The sequence below is a fragment of the Procambarus clarkii genome, chromosome 77 (assembly GCF_040958095.1).
Source record: "Procambarus clarkii isolate CNS0578487 chromosome 77, FALCON_Pclarkii_2.0, whole genome shotgun sequence".
NCBI lineage: Eukaryota > Metazoa > Arthropoda > Malacostraca > Decapoda > Cambaridae > Procambarus > Procambarus clarkii.
The window spans coordinates 18,238,449-18,260,882 of NC_091226.1; the positions used below are offsets into that span (position 1 = coordinate 18,238,449).

The following is a 22,434-nucleotide window of genomic DNA, read 5'->3' on the forward strand; positions in this document are numbered from 1 at the left end:
AACTGTGGATATCTTCAAGAGAAAACTAGACCGTTTTCTAAAAAACTTGCCAGACCAACCAGGCTGTGGTGGGTATGTGGGCCTACGGGCCGCTCCAAGCAACATCCTGATGGACCAAACTCTCAAGTCAAGCCTGGCCTCGGGCTGGGCTTGGGGAGTATTACTCCCAAAACCCCATCAACCAGGTATCAAGCAAGTGGTCAGAGAGGGAGGGAGGAAGAGTGTTGGTGATGGTGAGGGAGTGTTGGGGGTGATGGTGAGGGAGGGAGGGAGGGAGGGGGAGTGGTGGTGGTGGTGGTGAGGGAGGGAGGGTGAGTGGTGGTGGTGGTGAGGGAGGGAGGGAGGGTGTTACGAACCAAAATTCCTCGCCCGAGCACGAAGCCATGAAGTCCACGCCATCTGTGAGTCTGCTCCCGAAAATACCACAACATGGACAACGCCATCTAGTGATGACGGGAGATGCTGGCAATAAGTGCTGGATGCCTGTCCTAGTCGGCTCGTGACGTAGCCGCTGCTGACCTCTGGTGAGGTGGAGCTTAGACAGTGAATGCCATCAATGGAGCAAAGAGGTGGACAGAGGTGTCTAAGCTAGTAAGTTTTGTTTCCTAATGGTCCCATGCAGCGTCCCAGTACTGATGAAGTGTCTGCTTTCAGAGTCAACCTAGGACGGCTGTGATGAACGGTGAATCAGTCTACCCAAAGCAGCCACGGTCTCTTCACCAGTCTGCTTTGTAGAAGCTGTGAGCCACCCCCGGACGAACTCTGCTGAGTGTGTGATAGCCTGCCTGAGGAGTAGCAGTGACGGGATTCGTCATCTCCGGGGCTGGCTGGTGGAAGAGACCACCCACTGCGGTGCCGACCGAGGAGAGTGACCAGCGAGTCACACGAGGCTCCTGCCTAGGGCTCGCAACCCTAGTATTAGTCGTGGAGTGGCCCAACAGCGAGGCTGACTAGTACCTGCCAGCTACAGGCTTGACTGTGGTTGTGGGCCATCACGATGAGGCACCCAGTGGGATTGTAATTTGGCTGGACTGTGGCCAGGGTGGATTCATCGTGGGTTCTGGGCCACGGAAGAAGAAACCGGGAAAGGCTACCCAGAGTGAGCGTCGCCAATTATCCAGTGTCTTCAGAGGAAGACGAAGATGTAAATACTGTGTAGTAATAATTCCCTTTTGTGACTTTAATTTACATATGGTGGTGGGAAAGGAATATATATATATATATATATATATATATATATATATATATATATATATATATATATATATATATAATTTAGTATACTTGTGTATTTAATGTACCTCCCCCGTTGATTTTACTTGCGTTACGGAGCTCACCCCTTGAAACCCTCTACTAACTTGGGGCCGGATATCCAAAAACACTAATACCATCAGAAAAGAACCCGGTTGCGTCCCAGTAGGGCCGTAACAGAGGGAGGGAGGGAGGGATAGTGTTAGTGGAATGGTGAGGGAGGCGTGTTGCTGACCAGGCGATGATTGCCAAACCTCTCACCCATACTGTATTAAAAATTTTAATCTTAGTTGTAAAATATTTATCCCAAAATATGTTATATTTATGCCAAAATATGTTAATTTTTGTATATTACTATTTATTATTAATCATTAACATATTTATGGTTTCCTATTTATTAATTAAAGAAAGTTTTATTTATGAATTATGCACAGCTGGCATCTGCTAACAGACAAGTCCGCCACTACTCCACACACACCTCGACCCCGTTAGTAGCAGCTCCCGCGGTGGACCGAGCGGCAGAAGAGATGAAAATCATAGAGAAAATAGTAGGTTTAGGAGAAGGCTCAAAGGAAAATGTCTGTGATTTTAGAAGAATAGGAAAATATGAGAAAGAAAAGAACCGCCCCTTAAGGGTGACATTTAATGGAGTGAAAAACATGATGGAAGTGCTAAGAAATGCCAGGAAACTGCAGAGTGATGAGGTTGGCAAATCTTGGTCAATAAGACAAGACCTCTCCAAGGAAGACAGAGAAAAGCTAAAAATGAACCTAATTGAGGCAAAACGTCTAAATGGGGATAGAAATGAAGAAGACAGAAATTCTTTTTTTTTTACAAAGTGACAGGGACTGGAAAGCTTGTGAAATGGTACATAAAAACAAAGCAACAAGATCAGTAGTGGAAGGGGAAGTAAAGAGCAAAGGAAAAGGGAACATGTTCCTGAAAATTGTATATACCAACATAGATGGAGTGAGGTCAAAAACTTTGGAGTTGCAAGATATAATCCAGCTTAGGGTCCCAGATATTGTTGCATTATCAGAGACGAAACTTGAAGGAAATATAATAAATGAAGTCGTATTCCCAAGAGACTATTCAGTTTGGAGACGTGACAGGAAAAATAGGAAGGGAGGAGGAGTGGCTGTACTGGTGAAAAAACACCTGAAGGTAAAAGAGTTAATATTTGAAAACCCTCGAGATATTGACATAATGGCATTGCAGGTCTGGAATCAGGATGATAAGCTGATAATTGTAAATACCTACAGCCCACCAGCAAGCAACACATGGACAAAGGAAGAACTGGATGACAAACGAGAGGGCCTCATAATGGTCATGAGAGATATTATTGTACAAGCAGATAAAGATAAATCACGACTGTTGATACTGGGGGACTTCAACTTTAGAGCAATAGACTGGGAGGCCTATGAAGCAAGAACGGAGGACTTTTGGACATGCAGATTTGTGAACCTCATTCTGGAGACATTCTTGTATCAACACATAAAGCAAGCCACAAGAATGAGGGAAGGAGATGTACCGTCAGTACTGGATCTAGTATTCACCAGGAAAGAAGAAGAGATTTTTGACATCCAGTACCTTCCTCCCTTGGGAAAGAGTGATCACGTCCTGTTAGACATTAAATATGCTTTAAGATATCATCTAGAAGAAAATGGGGATATTGAAACAGTTGATAAACTCGATTTAAGGAGAGGCAACTATGGGGAACTTCAAAATTTTTTTAATGAGTGTAATTGGACAGAATTGTTGCTAGGCAGGGAAGTAAATGAAATGTATGCCAAATTTTTAAAACTATACGAGGAAGGCACACAAACATTCATACCAAAACAGAGACGCAGGGCCAGAAAACAGGATTGGTTCGACAGAAATTGTGAGAGGGCAAGAGACCAAAAGACACAAAAATGGAATCAGTATAGGAAGAGGCCAAACCCCCAAACATACCAGCGATACAAAGATGCGAGAAACAACTATACAGCAGTAAGGAGAGAGGCAGAAAGAAATTTTGAAAAAGGTATAGCAGATAAATGTAAAACAGAACCGGGCCTATTCTACAAATTCATAAACAACAAATTGCAGGTAAAGGATAATATCCAGAGGTTGAAAATGGGAAACAGATTCACGGAAAATGAAAAGGAAATGTGTGAAACATTAAATGAAAAGTTCCAAAGTGTGTTTGTACAAAATGAAATCTTCAGAGAACCAGACACAATAAGAATTCCAGAGAACAACATAGAGCGGATAGAGGTGTCTAGAGATGAAGTGGAAAATATGCTAAAGGAGCTCGGGAAGAACAAAGCAGCTGGCCCAGATGGCGTTTCACCATGGGTTCTGAGAGAATGTGCATCTGAACTCAGCATTCCACTTCACCTGATCTTTCAGGCATCCCTGTGTACAGGAATCGTAGCAGACGTGTGGAAACAGGCTAACATAGTTCCAATCTACAAAAGTGGCAGCAGGGAAGACCCCCTCAATTATAGACCTGTATCATTGACAAGTGTAATAGTGAAAGTATTGGAAAAGCTAATCAAAACTAAATGGGTAGAACACCTGGAGAGAAATGATATAATATCAGACAGACAGTATGGTTTTCGATCTGGAAGATCCTGTGTATCGAATTTACTCAGTTTCTATGATCGAGCCACAGAGATATTACAGGAAAGAGATGGTTGGGTTGACTGCATCTATCTGGACCTAAAAAAGGCTTTCGACAGAGTTCCACATAAGAGGTTGTTCTGGAAACTGGAAAATATTGGAGGGGTGACAGGTAAGCTTCTATCATGGATGAAAAATTTTCTGACTGATAGAAAAATGAGGGCAGTAATCAGAGGCAATGTATCGGAATGGAGAAATGTCACAAGTGGAGTACCACAGGGTTCAGTTCTTGCACCAGTGATGTTTATTGTGTACATAAATGATCTACCAGTTGGTATACAGAATTATATGAACATGTTTGCTGATGATGCTAAGATAATAGGAAGGATAAGAAATTTAGATGATTGTCATGCCCTTCAAGAAGACCTGGACAAAATAAGTATATGGAGCACCACTTGGCAAATGGAATTTAATGTTAATAAATGTCATGTTATGGAATGTGGAATAGGAGAACATAGACCCCACACAACCTATATATTATGTGAGAAATCTTTAAAGAATTCTGATAAAGAAAGAGATCTAGGAGTGGTTCTAGATAGAAAACTATCACCTGAGGACCACATAAAGAATATTGTGCAAGGAGCCTATGCAATGCTTTCTAACTTCAGAATTGCATTTAAATACATGGATGGCGATATACTAAAGAAATTGTTCATGACTTTTGTTAGGCCAAAGCTAGAATATGCAGCTGTTGTGTGGTGCCCATATCTTAAGAAGCACATCAACAAACTGGAAAAGGTGCAAAGACATGCTACTAAGTGGCTCCCAGAACTGAAGGGCAAGAGCTACGAGGAGAGGTTAGAAGCATTATATATGCCAAAACTAGAAGACAGAAGAAAAAGAGGTGATATGATCACTACGTACAAAATAGTAACAGGAATTGATAAAATCGACAGGGAAGACTTCCTGAGACCTGGAACTTCAAGAACAAGAGGTCATAGATTTAAACTAGCTAAACACAGATGCCGAAGAAATATAAGAAAATTCACCTTCGCAAATAGAGTGGTAGACGGTTGGAACAAGTTAACTGAGAAGGTGGTGGAGGCCAAGACCGTCAGTAGTTTCAAAGCGTTATATGACAAAGAGTGCTGGGAAGACGGGACACCACGAGCGTAGCTCTCATCCTGTAACTACACTTAGGTAATTACCCAGCACGTGCACAGTTGTACCCAGCACTGGTACAACAGCAGCCAGCACCAGCTCAGAAGCAGCTGAAGCAAACACAGCAGCAGCAAGCACCAGCAAAGCTGATGCAAACCATCTAAGAACATCGTGTGTGGAGTGTACAGTTAGAATAAGTGTTAAATTTAAGTACAGTACTGTACATAATGTTCAAATTAAGGTTGCAGTACAGAACTTTTAGTGTAAAAAAGTTTTCATAAATTGTATTGTAGTACTCAACATACAGCAGAACTATTTAATCAACACAGTGCTAACGGCATAATACAGTAGAGTAGGTATTTATTGTACAGCATTCACAACTCCACGAAACTTCAAGATGGACATAATTCCAAGAACAAGGTAAATAATAAGTGTAATACAGTATTTTTTAGTAGAGTAGTAATATATAGGTACAGTATGTAATATAATAATGCATTTTTATTGTTAACAAGAAAAAAAAAAAAAAGACAATAACACAAACGCCTCCAGAAAGTCACCTATTGCAATGAATCCGGCGCTCCAACGTACTGGGGTTGGTCCCATGTAGTACCTTGAATCGAGGTTGTACTGTAAAGTGTTCCCCCAAAAATCTTTTTCTTTGTAAAATGATAAAATTCCCTTCCCTGAACATGTCTATGTAAAAATAAATACCAAATTTCACATACAACTTTGTCTGTGGGGACGTGGACAAGGTGCGCTGTGACGTCATCAGAGGCCAGTCGCCTGTGCGTAACACGCCCAGACATGGTCGCGCAGGCCATTCAAGCACTGGGTGTTGCCACAAATATATTTCCAATTAGATGTTCTTTGTATTTCCAATGCCGTTTTATTTGTTTTGTATCATATATGATGCAAATTTGTGTCTACAATATGTATACAGTAGAACGTTCATAATGTTCCATGGACCTGTGATACATGTGTCGGTAATGTATCCACAATAAATGTTTATTGTCGCAATATTACTTGTTAAAAATTCACTAAAATTACAATATGTACAGTTTCACACACTATTTACACAGTAACACACTGTATTTACACACTCAGTACTTGGGAAGCAAGTAATAATCAACGAAGTAGTCCATGGTACACAGTGCGACTTCGCTGTCGTTGCACTAGATACAGATAGATTTTCGCTTCCTGTTTCTTCGTTTTGTGTGCTTGCAAATAACGCACTCACATACACCCTTGGCATTAATACCTGTAGGTGGTATGTAGCCAAGCTTGTAAAACATAAGGTAGTCTTGAAAAGATTATACTGTAGGAAAAGATAAATTTGTATGGTACTGTCTCCACTCGATCATCCGGACTATATGGGAAGGACCCCCAGCCGGATTATCACATTTTTCGGATAATGGTACTTTTTCACCTACGAGTCCAAAAGTGACCATTTCCAACTATTTTTATACTACAAACAACATAATTTGAATTGCCTTGCCACATACAATTATTAAATATTCAACTAGAAACCTCAACTTACCTTGTTGGTGTTCGTCTTCTTGATTGATGCCACACATCTTGAAGTTAAAAATTCTTAACAATTTACGTAACCTATACTAACACAACACTAAAATTAACACTTAAAATTACTGTACAGTTCATTAAGCTAAGTTAGTTTTGACTGCCAGCTGCTGAAGCCTCACTGGTTGAGGGCATTTGGGTTGCCTGTGAGGCCTCACTTGTTGAAGGTGCTTGCTTGCACCTCACTTGTTGAAGCGCTTGCATGCCCTCACTTGTTGAAAGCGCTTGGCTTGCCTGTGACGCCTCACTTGTTGAAAGCGCTTGGCTTGCCTGTGGCGCCTCACTTGTTGAAAGCGCTTGGCTTGCCTATAATGCCTCACTTGTTGAAGGAGCTTGGCTTGCCTGTGGCGCCTCACTTGTTGAAGGCGCTTGGCTGCCTGTGACGCCTCACTGTTTGAACAACACGTAACTTGTCTTTAATTGCTAGGACAATCTTCTTCCTCTTAACACTTCCAGAACGATTGATGCTGCTACCAGACATATTCTTGGCCAAAAATGTTCAAAATTACTATGAAAATTAAGAAAGTTATTTAAAAAAATATTTCACTAATGGCGCAACACTGTGAGGCCGCACTGGTTGAGGCGTATAACTGTGACTTGTCTTTAATTGTTAGGACAACTTTCTTCCTCTTAACACCTCCAGAACGATTGATGCTGCTACCAGACAGTCTTGGCCAAAAATGTTCAAAGTTACTATGAAAATAAAAAAGTTATTTAAAAAAATATTTCACTAATGGCGCAGCACTGTGTATAACACGAGGGACGGACGCACATGGGTTGACCAGTGTTGGACAGGTCCACTTGGGGCAGCCACAGCGTTACGTAGGCCGCCAGGAGGAAAAAAATTCACAATATTTTTGAAGGAAACTTCAGCCTGTGCACAATGCTTTTAGGAAACTTATTTATTTGTTATTACATAATTACTAGTAGTTATTTTATTTGTTTTTGGCTATGATTAATTGTTCTAAAATTAATGGTAATTCCTGTACCCAGGTAGTCCCTCCTGACGCACCCCTCCCACCCTCCCAACACCACCCACCCACCCCACCCCCACCTACACCATGCGCCTCGAGTCTCGGGCAGACGGGATTAATACCGTATGGCCTGCCTCATGTTTTCATATACGGACAAAGGCACGATTATCTGGGGGACTGACCGGATAGTGTAATTTCTGCAGAAAACCTGCTTTAATCCGGTCCCTGTGGCTATTTTGGCCGGATATTGTGATAACTTTATCCGTTCACGATTTTGGCCGTATAAGGGCGTTTTTCGGATGTTCGAATCCCGGATAATCGCGGGGTTACAGTAGTTGAGAAAACATCGCTTTGTAAGAACCCACACAGGAAGAAATCCAGCCAGCCTTTAAATTAATAGTGTCCGTCAGTCTGGAAGAGATTCAGCTATTCTTGAAACTATCTATGGAAAACACCACCATGGAAGCCGCTAACACTGTTCATCTATGCTACTTTTATCAGATGCATTATCACTGAATGCAGAAAACAATTCATCTATGTATCATCTAAATATATTGGAGATAGCATAGGTGGGCAAGGGTGGTGCTCAGAGCTACAACTGGATATGCTTGCTGTATCGTCCTCATAGGTGCTGTATCGCTATATCACTTGCATCCGACCTTTGTGCTAGGTCCTTATTGCCCCTAGCTTCACCAATATTATGACCCTTATGATCTTCAAACAATAAGGCTTGAATTTCACCAACAGCGCACGATCTTTCAACACCACGTCAGACGGGTGTTTGGGAGCCAGAGGCGCGTGCACCACCCATGGTTGCTCACTCAGTACTAACCCAGCCAGCAGCCCTAGGGCATTCTGGGAATTTTTTCCAAGATGGCTGCCTCTTATTGGAGGTCCTAAGAGTCCATTTCGTACACAACCAACTGCGCACACATTTGGAATTGGTACGAAAAATTCAAATGTTTTCTCGGTTGGCGCAGTTTCCCACCAACCGAGAATACTCAGCTGGCGCAGTTAAGTGGTTAAGCTTTGTTAATATTTCTTCATATGATAGGTTTCTAATTTGGGGAATTAACTTCGTCATCCTATGCTGGACAAGTTCAAGTGAATTTATGTCCATTCTATAGTGTAACGACCAAAACTGAACTGCATAATCAAAATAGGGCCTAACCAGAGCAAGATATAGCTGAAGAACAACACCAGGTGACTTGTTACTAACACTTAGATTAACCCTTGTGTTGCTCAGGGCTAATTAGCATTTGTCACCCACAGGCACATATGAAAAAAAAAAAAAATTCTTCAAAACCTGTTAATTTGTGTTCTCTGATCATGGGAAAAATAATAAAAAAATCATATTGCCCGCTATAGGGCAGGTAAGTCTGGCAAAAAGCAGGCGCTGACTCAGCGTGCGTCCCAGACGGTCTGTTGGTCCCAGCTATCAGGTAGGAGTGGCCACAAAGAGATAATTAATTAATTATTTCAATGTCTCTGATTGATTTTTCATAGTTTTTTGCTGTAATATTATTCAGTAGTGTGTAGTGATATATTTATATAACAAAATGAGTGAATCATCACTGTACTCAAAATTATGGTGTGCATAGTGTTGATTCAATTACTGTATTATGTTCATCAAACGGTGAACAAATACTTTGTCAGTTATTACACTATATACACAGGTTATATATAAGTATCTGCATGTTTTGTTCACCATAACGAACCACTAAGTTGGTATTATGAGTCAAAAAGCAATGAAGAGTGACTGCCACACACCAGCCAGCCACTCACTCCCATAACACTTTACTCACCCACATTCTCCTCCCACCATGCAGTTTTTGCTTTTATTCACTATATACAGACGTTCTATATAAGTATCTACATTCGTGTTCACCATAACGAACCACTAAGTTGGCATGCTGAGTGGCAGTGGCAGCCTGCCACTGGCTGCTACTTCCTCCCTCCCTCAACTCACCTGACACACCCACATTTTCCTCCCACAATACTGTTTTTGCTTTTATTCACTATATACAGATGTTATATATAAGTATCTACATGTTTTGTTCACCACAACTGTACAACTAAGTTGATATAGTTAGTTCAGTTACTAAGAGACGTCGCTACACAGTCAGCTGGCACCTGCCTCCCTCACACATTCAAGGTCAGACGCACTAAAATTTCACCCCCAACAACACTGTTTGTGGTGTTATTACCCTATATACAGACGTTATATATAAGTATCTGCGTGTTTTGTTTACCATAGCGAACAACTAAGCTTGTATAGTGAGTCCAGACAGTAAAAGGTGGTCACACAGAGTCAGCAGACAATGCTACCTCCCTCCCCACCAAGATTACTCCTCCCACTAAAGCACTAATTATCACAACAATCCTGCTATTATTAAAATTCTGGTCATTTTTATCAAGTCAGGGGTCTTCTGAAATAATATCACTAAATAATAGCATGAATATATTATGGCATTTTTAGGCGATGCTGTGGTCACAAGCTGAACAGCAGTGCTGTGAGCTCATGCTGCGTGGGTCAGGCTTGGTGACTCAATACTGAGGCCCCCCACACCCGGGAATTTGGCCCACGATGTTTTTAAAAATGGCGTCTGTTTACAAGCGCCCTGATGAAGGCGAGGTGAACCCCGTGTATGCGCAGGCTGTTTAAATCTTGAGTAGTACTCCAATACATCAAATGATGGGATGTGCATTTTATAGCAAGTCACTCAACCCATCATATAATGTGTTGCGCAACTTAAGGGTTAAAAAATCCCATTGTCCTATTTGTCCTATTATGAACATTCATGCATTGATCTTTTGGTTTTAATTTCTTATTATAACTCCCAGATCCCTTTTGCAATCCGACTTCGCAATCTCAATACCATATAGCTCGTATCTTGTAACTATCATCATTACCTAGCCTGAAAACTTTACATTTCTCAGCATTAAACTGCATCGGCCAATCTTTTGACCATTTCAAAACCCTATTTAGATCGGCTTGAAGTAATAATGAGTCTTTTTCCGTGTTTATTTCCCCTGCTGATTTTTGTATCATCGGCAAATTTGCAAATGTTGCTACTCAAACCTGAATCCAAATCATTTATATATATTATAAACAACAGAGGTCCCAGGACAGAGCCTTGAGGCACTCCACTTACAACATTTTTCCAGTCTGACTTAACCCCATTTATACTAACTCTCTTTCCTTTGGTATAGCCATGCCTCCTTACCTTGAGGTTACCTTGAGGTGCTTCTGGGGCTTCGCGTCCCCGCGGCCCGGTCGTCGACCAGGCCTCCTGGTTGCCGGACTGATCAACCAGGCTGTTGGACGCGGCTGCTCGCAGCCTGACGTACGAGTCACAGCCTGGTTGATCAGGTATCCTTTGGAGGTGCTTATCCAGTTTTCTCTTGAACACTGTGAGGGGTCGGCCAGTTATGCCCCTTATGTGTAGTAAGCCTCTGTCCAACTTACTATAGCACCCCCAATACAATGAGCCTCTATCTTTTTATCAGTCTTTCATGTGGCACTGTATCAAAAGCTTTGCTAAAGTCAAGGTACGCAACATCACAATCCTTACCACTATCAACTGCCTCAACTATGCTGGAATAAAATGATAGCAAATTTGTTAAACATGAATGACCATTTGTAAAACCATGCTGCAAATCATTTATTAATTTATGTTTTTCAAGATGAAGACATATTGTATTTGCACTTATCGATTCAAGTAACTTTCCCACAATAAACGTTAGGTTAATTGGCCGATAGTTTGACACAAGAAATCTATCTCCTTTCTTAATAATTGGTACCACATTAGCAACCTTCCATGACTCTGGCACTCTGCCTGACTATTGATTTATTAAATATGGTAGACAGTGGCTCGCAAAGCTCCTCTTTGCATTCTTTAAGCACTAAAGTCACCCTGGCAAACACTACATCCAGCCCTGGGGATTTGTTTGGTTTGAGTTTTACTATTTGTTTAATAACATCCTCCCTGGTAACTGCTATACTAGTCAACCTGTCCTCGTTTCCACCCACATAGACTTGTTCCGCTGAAGGCACAGTGTTAAGTTCCTCTTTAGTAAATACAGAGATAAAATACTTATTAAAAATACTACTCATCTCTTCGTCATTATCTGTTATCTGACATGACTCAGTTTTTAATGGACCTATCCTTTCCCTAATCTTTGTTCGATATAACTGAAAAAAACCTTTAGGATTTGTCTTTGCTTGCCCTGCTATGCAAACTTCGGTTTCTTTTTGCCCTCCTTATCTCTTTTTTTAACATTTCTAAACAGTTGTATGAATTCCTGTTCTAAACTGACTTCCCCATTCTTAATCCTTTTGTACCGAGCTCTCTTTCTACCTATAAGGTTCGTCAGATCCTTTGTTATCCATTTTGGGTCATTAGTAATCGAGCCATTCAATTTGTATGGTATACTGTAGACACTATTATCCAGGATTCGAACATCCGGAAAACACCTTTATACGGCTAAAATCGTGACCGGATCAAGTTCTCGATATCCGGCCAAAATGGCCCATGAGAGCCGGATAAAAAATCGGAGCCGGTTAACTTGCTGCCGATGTTACACTATCCGGACAGTCAGCCGGATAATCATTGAATTGTCCGGATATGAAAGCCATGGGGCGGGCCGTACCGTATTAATCCCGTCTGGCTGTGGCTCGAGGCGCATGGTGGAGAAGGGAGCGGGGTGGGTTGGTGGTGTTGGGAGAGAGTGGAGCGTTGGGAGGGACCATCAGGGGGGATAAAGGGGGATGTGGAGGGGCCTATACACTACAGTACATGAATTACCATTAAATTTACAACAATTCATCATAACCAAAAACAAAAGAAATACTAGTAATTATGTAGTAACAAATATACAAGTTTCCTAAAAACAATCTGCACAGGCTGAAGTTTCCTTCAAAAATATTGAAGTTTTTTTTCCTCCTGGCAGCCTACATAATGTGTTATAGCTGCCCCAAGTGGACCCGTCCAATCCTGGTCAACCCATGTGCTCCTGTCCCTCGTGTTATACCACATTGCCATGCCATTAGTGAACTATTTTTTTAATAACTTTATTTTCATAGCAATTGAAAATTTTTGGCCAAGACTTTGTCTGGTAGCAGCATCAATCGTTCTGGAGGTGTTAAGAGGAAGAAGGTTGTCCTAACAAAGACAAGTTACGTGTTATACAACTTTGTGAAAATGGCCGGTCGACTTCAAGTGAAGTGAAGCCTGAGGCGAACTAAAGAACTGATCATACAACAGGCCAATGAACACAAAAGGCAAGCTAAACTTGATTCTTATATGGTAAGAAAATCAAGCCAAGCGCCTTCAACCAGTGAGGCGTCACATACAAGCCAAGCACCTTCAACCAGTGAGGTTTCAGCAGCTGGCAGTCAAAACTAACTTTGTTTAAATGAACTGTATAGTAATTTTAAGTGTTAATTTTAGTGTTGTGTTAGTATAGGTTACATAAATTGTAAAGAATTCTTACTTCAGGATGTATGGCATCAATCAAGAAGACGAACAACAACAAAGTAAGTTGAGGTTTCTAGTTGAATATTTAATAATTATATGTGGCAAGGCAATTCAAATTATGTTGTTTGTAGTATAAAAATAGTTGGATATGGTCACTTTTGGACTCAAGAGGTGAAAAAGTACCATTATCTGGAACACGTGATTATCCGGCTGGGGGTCCTTCCCATATAATCCAGATAATCGAGTGGAGACATACTACATTCCTGTACTTTGCTTAGAATATTTTTAAATAAGTTGTATTTTGAATCTATATTGAAATCCCTTTTTATGTTACCTATCTCAGGGTTCACGTCTCGCTCCAAGACCGGCCCACCCCCTAATGCCCAAGACTTTCCAATCTATTTGACCCAAAAATTTCTTAGGCTTCTAAGAAATCAGCTTTTCAAAAATCTGGCACTTTAACAGAATTTTCTCCTACAGATCTATTACATTCTATTTATTTAGCACGCAATGTTTTTTTCTTAGCAATTACAGTGCATATCATTGACAAATTTGTTGTCCTGCCTAGCTAGTTCAACAACCCGTGTACAGTTTTCATGTTTACGAATGATTTCTTGTTTTTCCTTTATGGTCATCCTCACATGTTTTCTTAGGGTGAACCTTAACCATTGACTTTCTTGGTACCCAAGGCGTGATATATAATAATTACTTTTATATTCAAGCCCCAAAAATGACGAAAAACAATGAAAGTCTTTACGAAGAATTCAAGCACAATAGTCACTAAGCGGGCGGCAGTGGTAAACCGAAGAGCGGTTGACCTTGCCACCAGGAACCACGCACTAGGTCGCCTATACGCGTATCAACAAACTATGTTTCTCGAGGCAAAACTCGTAACCCCGATTCAAATTTCACAAAGAAATTGGGCTCATAACCTGAAAAGTCCAAAATAGGGGCATTCGTAAGCCGAGGTGTCGCTGTATTTGCTTGCACTAGAGTGCTTCGAAGTCATACGTAAAACTTTGCCTGCCTCCACTCTTCGTGTGATTTCAGTAGAAATCCAGTTGTATGACTTTTCCAAGTCAGTGGTGGTAGCGTATGATGTTGACAATGCTTTGGTCATGGATTTGCATCACCACAGAATCCCAGTGGATTTTCTCACTGATATACATGATGTTAGTGTGATTTTCTGTGTGTATTAATATATATTATTATAATACTAAAATTAAAAACCACCAGTGTCCAGAGTATGGGAAGAGGTTCAGTCAGCTTTCATATATGAAGAGGCACCACTTTAATACCGTTTAATAATATTTCAAATAACTGCAAAGATACATATGATTTATTAATGGTTTCCTATAGTCAAAAGGCAACGTAAAGGATCTGGGTGTACTCATGTCGGAAGACCTTGCCTTTAAAGAAACAATAAAGTAGCCGTCACAACTGCAAGAAAAATGAAAGGTTGGATAACAAGACCTTTTCACACTAGAGATGCTATACCGATGATGACACTTTTCAAAACACTTGTGCTCTCTAGAGTGGAGTACTGCTGCACAATGACAGCCCCTTTCAAAGCTGGAGAAATTGCCGACCTGGAGAGCGTGCAGAGATCCTTTACTGCTAGAATCCACTCGGTAAAAATCTAAACTATTGGGACCGACTAAAGAGCCTAAATCTGTATTCCCTTGAGCGCAGGCGGGAGAGATACATAATAATTTACACGTGGAAAATATTAGAGGGGCTGGTCCCAAACCTGCACACAGAAATAACATCACATGAGACCAGAAGACATGGCAGGATGTGCAGAATACCCACATTGAAAAGCGGAGGTGCAACAGGTACTCAGAGAGAACTCTATCAACATCAGAGGCCCGAGACTGTTCAACACGCTTCTGCTACACATAAGGGGCATAACTGGCAATCCCCTCACAGTGTTCAAGAGAGAACTGGATAAGCACCTCCAAAGGATACCTGATCAACCAGGCTGTGACTCATACGTCAGGCTGCGAGCAACCGCGTCCAACAGCCTGGTTGATCAGTCCAGCAACCAGGAGGCCTGGTCGACGACCAGGCCGCGGGGACGCTAAGCCCCGGAAGCACCTCAAGGTAGTCTAGTTAGTTTATAACAAATGGATATTTGAGTTTAACCCAAGAAATGTAAAGGAATGAAGAAAGATATAGGAAGCAGGAAGCCAGATACACAGTATCATTTGGGAGATGAAATCCTTCAAGAAGCCAACCCATCCTCTTACAAATTACGTCTCTTCGCTCGTATGCCCTATAGCCAAATATCGACGTAATTCAATATGGAAATTTATTTTACTATTAAATTTTTTAATTTTGTTTTCTAACAGCAAGTTAAGGGTCCTCTGGTATGTTAGAAGGGCGGGAAGCTCTCGTAAAGCTTCAAAACGTCATGGAAACTGTTAATTGAAAGTTCTCTCTCCTAACCTAACAGCCTAAGCTAGAGGACCCAAAACAGAAAACGGAACCATACGTCACTTCCGTGAGCTGATTTCATTTTAAATTACAACAATTTTCAGCCTGAGTGCACACACAAGCAAAAAGTGACATTTTTAAGAGGACAAGTTGAAGAAACAGGGGAGGGAGAAAGACCTAGGGTTGATATCAGGCCAGACTTACCCCCTGAAGCGCACATTAAGAGGATATCATAAGTGGTTAGTCAACATAAGAACTGCTTTTAAAAACTTGTGTATGGAATCAGTGAAAATTGTATACCAAATATGTCAGGCCAGTCCTTGAATATGCACTCCAGTGTGAAGTCTGTATCTAGTCAAGCCCAAGACTAAATTTAAAAAAGTTCCAAGAAATGCCACTAAACTAGTACCCAACTAGGGTAGTACCTAGTACCCAGTACTAGGGGAGCCATTCAGCCGAGCGGACAGCACGCTGGACTTGTGATCCTGTGGTCCCGGGGTCGATCCCGGGCACCGGTGAGAAACAATGGGCAGTTTCTTTCACCCTATGCCCCTAGAAGTAAAATAGGTACCTGGGTGTTAGTCAGCTGTCACGGGCTGCTTCCTGGGGGGTGGAGGCCTGGTCGAGGACTGGGCCACGGGGACACCAAAAGCCCCAAAATCATCTCAAGATAACCTCAAGATAACCCAAGCTGAGGATTATGAGGTGAGACTATGGGAACTAAACCTCAAACCACTGGAAGAAACACGAGTTAGGTGAGACATGATCACAAGATACTCAGAGGAACTAGTAAGGTAGATAAAAAGTTTATTTAACAAAGGTGGTACACACAGGTGGAAACTAAGTGCCAAAATGAGCCATAAGACATTAAGAAGAGCTATTTTTGAGTCAGTAAATAACAATGGAATGCACTAGGCAGTGATGTGGTGAAGAAAGATGCCATACACATCTTCAAATGCAGATATGAGAGAAGCCAATAGGCTCAGGAATCTGTTCAATAGTTGATTGACAGTTGAGAGGCTGTCAATCAAGATTCTAAAGAGCCTAAGCTCAATCCCAGCAAGCACAATTAGGTATATACAACCAAGCTGATAAGAAAAAAGCAAACATCTCAGAGCACTGGTGGCTTCATTCTTGACTCACAATCAGCAATCCTGGGTTCAGTTCCCTGGCAGACCAGAAATGGCTGTATAAGTTTCCTTTCACCTAATGTCACTGTTCATGTAGAAGTAAATAAGGTCCCAGGCATCAGGTAAATGTGGGGTTACAATTTGTAAGAATATAAACAATTAATTTATTAAAACAATTAAGTCTATACATTAATCGTTACTACTCAAGGCCATTTAAGACAGATTTAAAGTTTGATAACTTACCATTTTTGATCTTTTACTGTCCACTAGCGTCGGAGACACACTTCACTGTTGTTGTTGCTGCTGATTTGGGGGCGACGACGAAACTAGACATATGCACACTGCTGAACCGGAATTCCAGTATGAAAACAAAGCCAGACGGCAAAAGAAAACCTTTTGCCAAGTGGCGCTGCTCACCTGGCGTCACCCGAATACCCCAAGCAGTGCAGGCCCACACCACACACAGGGTAACAACCCCGGCAGAGTGAGAGCCAGGCGCCCTCTACGTCCAGAGGGAACACAGGAACCTCCAGGGCAAGCCGGGCCCCACCACCTCTCGCCCAAGCCGGCGCTAGACCCCTGCTCAACGCCAACAAGCCGGAAAACGCTAGAAAATCTTTCAACCAGCCCTTGGCGATATAGACACCAGGCGTTGCAACCATTTGGGCAGTTGAATATTACTGCCTTAAGGCAAAACGTAAACTAGTGGATAAGAAAAGTAAAATATTAACCAGCGACCTCTAGGCAGCCGCACAGCGAAATGCATAAACTTCCCTGTGACTTGTAAACAAAGATTCTGACGAGGATTCGAGGAAACGAACCTAAACCTAAGTTTAGCCTATATAAAAAAAATATTTTTATTTATTTATTTACAAAGTACAATGAGTATGCGAGATTACATAATTTATTTATTAATTTATATATACAAAAGTTCTTATATTCTTGTACAGCCACTAGCACGCATTTGTTTTTTTAAAGCTTAGGTATACACATCAATATGCTGCTACCTTATTCTGTATGAAAGATTACACAGCGTAGTTCAAAAACTAGCTATAAGTTCCTCTAATAATCCACTTCTCACCGGAAGGTTAGTCATACATGGAATCAGGGGGGAAAATACCAGCCTCAAAAATGTATTAACAGTCTCCGTGGTGTAGTGGTAAGACACTCGCCTGACGTTCCGCGAGCGCTTTGTCATGGGTTCGTATCCTGGCCGGGGAGGATTTACTGGGCGCAAATCCTTAACTGTAGCCTCTGCTTAAAGCACCAGTAAAATGTGTACTTGGTTGTAACAACGATTCTTCGCGGCGGGGATCGTATTCCAGGGACCTGCCCGAAACGCTACGTGTACTAGTGGCTGTACAAGAATGCAACAACTCTTGTATATATCTCAAAAAAAATTATTTGCTATTACTACCACAATTCATATTGTATTGTTCATGTGACGACTTATGCTGAATTTTGTAACTAGCTCATCAAGATTGTAACTTGCTTAGCTAAATGAATTGTGGGGTTCAGTCCCTGAGCCCATTATGTGCCTCTGTAACCCTTTCCACTACCGCCCACAAGATGGGTATGGGGTGCATAATAAACGAACTAAACTAAAACTGCCACAATTCAGTGATCGTATTATACTTTATTTGCTTCTATTATATGTTACTTTGCATTTTTATTTTTAGTTTTTAGTTTTTTACCATAATTATATATTTAGCAGATTTAATATTTTACTGCTCTGTAATTGCTAACCTTATTGTACCTTGACTCCATTGCATCCACATGCAAGCAGAGGAAAGGGTTACAGAGGCACATAATGGGCTCAGGGACTGAACTCCACAATTCATTTAGCTAAGCAAGTTACAATCTTGATGAGCTAGTTACAAAATTCATTATAAGTCGTCACATCAACAATGGGTTCGAGATCGACCTCAAGTACAGGTTCTAAATTAAGCAACTGACATATGTGGAGAGCTAGTGTCACAATTTATGTTTGTCCTGCACACCGCCCCCCATCCAGTGGGCAGCGGTGGATAGGTTACAATCACTTAGTTACTACCTACAGTTAGCAAACTGGGGATATTTGGCTAAAATTTCTGGTAGCAGATCATTTTGAATGAAATATTGACACATCGCTGGAACATTGCAAGCTGATATTGATCCTGAACAAAATCTACTGTCACAAATCTATAATAACTCCCATACAGATCTTCACCACTGCAGGTATTACACAGCACACCAGGCAAAAAACAAACTCCAAAATAACACTTGCTTATCAGTTTTAAACCAAAATATCAGATCATTTGGTAAACATTTTGATGATATAAATGCACTACTCACAGCCCTAGGTACTAAACTATCCATTATTTCAATGTTCATTATTTTAGCAGAAACATGGCTAAGTAAAGACCATACCCAACTTTACAACTTAGCTGGTTATAAAGCCATTCACAACTGTAGGCCTAACAAAAAAGGAGGTGGCACAGCTATATATTACCAATATACCTTCATCTGCAATAATGTCATTAGTGATAGAAATGACTACTGTGAATATATACCTTTGCTCAATTCTCGATTAAATCCCTTAAATCCTCCTTGACTATTGAAGCTATCTATAGATTTCCTAATACAAACATAGCTGCATTTTCAGATAATCTAAAGAATCTTATCATAAACAACAACCTCAACAAAAATCACATCATTCTGGGAGGGGACTTCAATATTGACCTATGTCAACAAAATAGCCCTCAAGTTGACTATTTCCTAAACAGCATGAATTTCTGATCAGGGGAAAAAAGACACCGACATAATGGAGGCTTATTTATTACGTAGTAGAAGTACAGTAAAATAATTTCTGCAGAACATGCAAATAATTAAGAATTAACAAATGTAACATATGTCTATGTCAAACTTAGTACTATCATTTAACTTAAAATGTAGTAGTAGTAGGCATCCATCAGTCTCAGGATGTACACCCATAGTAAGTAAGAGTAAGCTTAGCCTAGTGACATGGAAACGAATTCTGCAGAAACTTAATAGCTTATCTGGTACTAGGAGTAAGGCAGTGTAAATGTAATATAATTATATAACAGTATGTATAGTAGTCAGGACACAAGAGTAAATAGTTGACCAGACTACACACTAGAAGTTGAAGGGACGACGACGTTTCGGTCCGTCCTGGACCATTCTTAAGTCGATTGTGATGAGGAGGTAGAGACAGGCAAGAGAGAGCTGAGGAGGAAAGTAAGGTGTAGGGGATAGTAGTAATAATGAGAACTACAGAAGGCCTATTGGCCCATACGAGGCAGCTCCTATTATAACCACCGAATATGGAGATAGTAATAGGAAAAAGAAGAGGATAGCAAGGGAGTGTAGGAGAAGACAATGAACAGAAAAAAGGGAGAAGGGAGAAAGAAAAGGAAAGAGAAAGAAAGATAAATGGAAAGGGTAAGCTATGTTAAGTCACGTTTGTTAGAAAGATTAGAGCATTTGAGTATATACTGTGAAAGGGAAGAGTCCACAGCAACAAAGCCAGGACTCAAGTTCATGTTGGGTACATTGTGTATAAGAGCCGATTCTACAAGACGGCGTCTGTGTAGAGTAGAGGCAGGAAAGATTATTTTGGAGGAAGACCAATCAATGGGATGATTAGAATCCTCACATGGCAGAAGAGAGCATTGTTAGTGTCTGCAGACTTACCACTTCTCTTGTGTTCTTTAAGACTGTCATTCAGTGTACGGCCAGTTTCGCGAAAGTATTGGAGAGGACAAGATGAACAGGAAATAGAGAACTCTGCAGTTCTCATTATTACTACTATCCCCTACACCTTACTTTTTCTCCTCAGCTCTCTCTTGCCTATTTATTGCCTGTCTCTACCTCCTCATCCAGTGGCTGGATGTAGCAGGGGCGCGTCGGCCCAACCAGGAGTCTCCTCACCCACCAAGAAGAAAGTCTCCACTCCAGCCAAGAAGACACAAACGGTCGGGAAAACCAGTACTGTAAAAACCATGGACTCAATGATTCCACTATAACGGAAAAATGGATAATCTCAAAATTATACAATGGAATATTCAAGGATTCAAAAGCAAAGCACAAACACTCAGAGCAGTGCTTCTCAAGGATAGCATTGATATTGTTCTACTCCAAGAAACACTCACCAGGACTGGCAGATATATCAATATCCCAGGATATCAAGAATTCCAATGCCCTATGGCACAAGGTGGCACCAGAGGCATTTCACTTCTAGTAAGAAATCATATCAATGCCACGGCAATCACAGACCTGCCAACTGTGGCGAGAACGTCGAAATTATGGGAGTTAAGCTCACTATGAGGAACTCAACGCTGTCCATCTTCAATGTATACAAGAGCCAGAGAGAACATGACATGGATCTCTCAACAACTCTCAACTGTCAACCACCAAAACCTTAAATTACATCATTATGGAGTCAGAGGACACTCCCTGTAATACCTCAAATCCTACCTTACTGACAGGCTCCAGTATGTTTCTGTGAATAATACAATTTCTCCCACCCTACCCATCAACATTGGTGTTCCTCAGGGCAGCATACTTGGCCCTCTCCTCTTTCTCATCTACATTAATGACCTTCCAAATGCCTCCCAACACCTCAAACCAATTCTATTTGCTGACGACACAACCTTCATTTACTCCAGTCCTGACCCCCTTGCTCTAAATGCCACAGTAAATACTGAGCTTAATAAAGTCCATCTGTGGCTAACTGCCAACAAACTCACCCTTAACATTGACAAAACTTTCTATATTATGTTTGGCAATAAATCCTCTAATCAAATCAATCTCAAAATAAACAATACCCAAATTTGTAACAAATTAGATGGCAAATTCCTTGGCATTCTCATTGACCACAAGCTGAATTTCCAGGGGACACATTCTAAATATATCAAAAAAAGTTTCAAAAACTGTGGGCATTCTTTCTAAGATCAGATATTATGTACCACGCCCTGCCCTGGTGACTCTCTATTACTCCTTTATCTATCCATATCTCAACTATGGTATTTGTGCTTGGGGCTCTGCTACCCAAAATCATTTACGTCCTCTAATTACTCAACACAAAGCTGTTATTAGGACAATATCCAACTCTGGCCCCAGACATCACTCGGTACCCCTACTCAAATCTCTGAAGATGTTAGACATTAAGTCACTGCACATTCTCTCATGTGTATTATACATATATAAAACGCTAAACTGTAATGCCAATCCTGACCTCAAAAGCTTCATAGAAGGTTGTAACAGAACCCATGAGCACCACACCAGATATAAATACAGTTTTGATATTCCTAGAGTACGATTTAATCAAACTAGAAATGCTCTACACATCAAGGGGCCCAGAATGTGGAATGACCTTCCCAACCATGTTAAAGACTGTAACTCTCTCAACCAGTTTAAGATAAAAACGAAGCTATACCTAATAAATTTCCTGTAACCTACCATACATTTCTATTGTCAACCAATGTCTGTTTTCTAAAGAGCGCTGTTTGTCGACAGAATTGTATTTGTGCTGCTTTTTCAGCTATGTTTTCATTTCTTGTTTTCATTTTACTCTTTATGCTCAATTAGTATTAAGCTTTAGTCATTTAAGTTTTTCATGCCCGAAACGCTTTGCGTAATAGCGGCTTTAGGCATTGTATGTACTAGCTCTATCTATAAGTCCACCAATCATTGTAAAAATTTCTTGCATGTATGTACCTTACCTAAATAAACATTTATTTATTTATTTATTTATTATTAACAATCTTTGAAATAGCAGTCACTACATCTACTATCATCTCTGGTGACTACAACGCTCAT

General features: G+C 40.9%; 1 protein-coding gene across 1 annotated transcript in view; it reads right to left on the reverse strand.

The window, feature by feature from the left end:
* LOC123747183 (zinc finger protein 271) overlaps positions 1-17,415 on the reverse strand; it is a 76,986-nt gene extending 59,571 nt beyond the window's left edge. The window contains exon 1 of the mRNA XM_045729224.2: positions 16,858-17,415. The gene's annotated coding sequence lies outside the window, so the exon portion shown is untranslated. The remainder of the gene's footprint in view (positions 1-16,857) is intronic.
* Between the last annotated feature and the right edge of the window lie 5,019 nt (positions 17,416-22,434).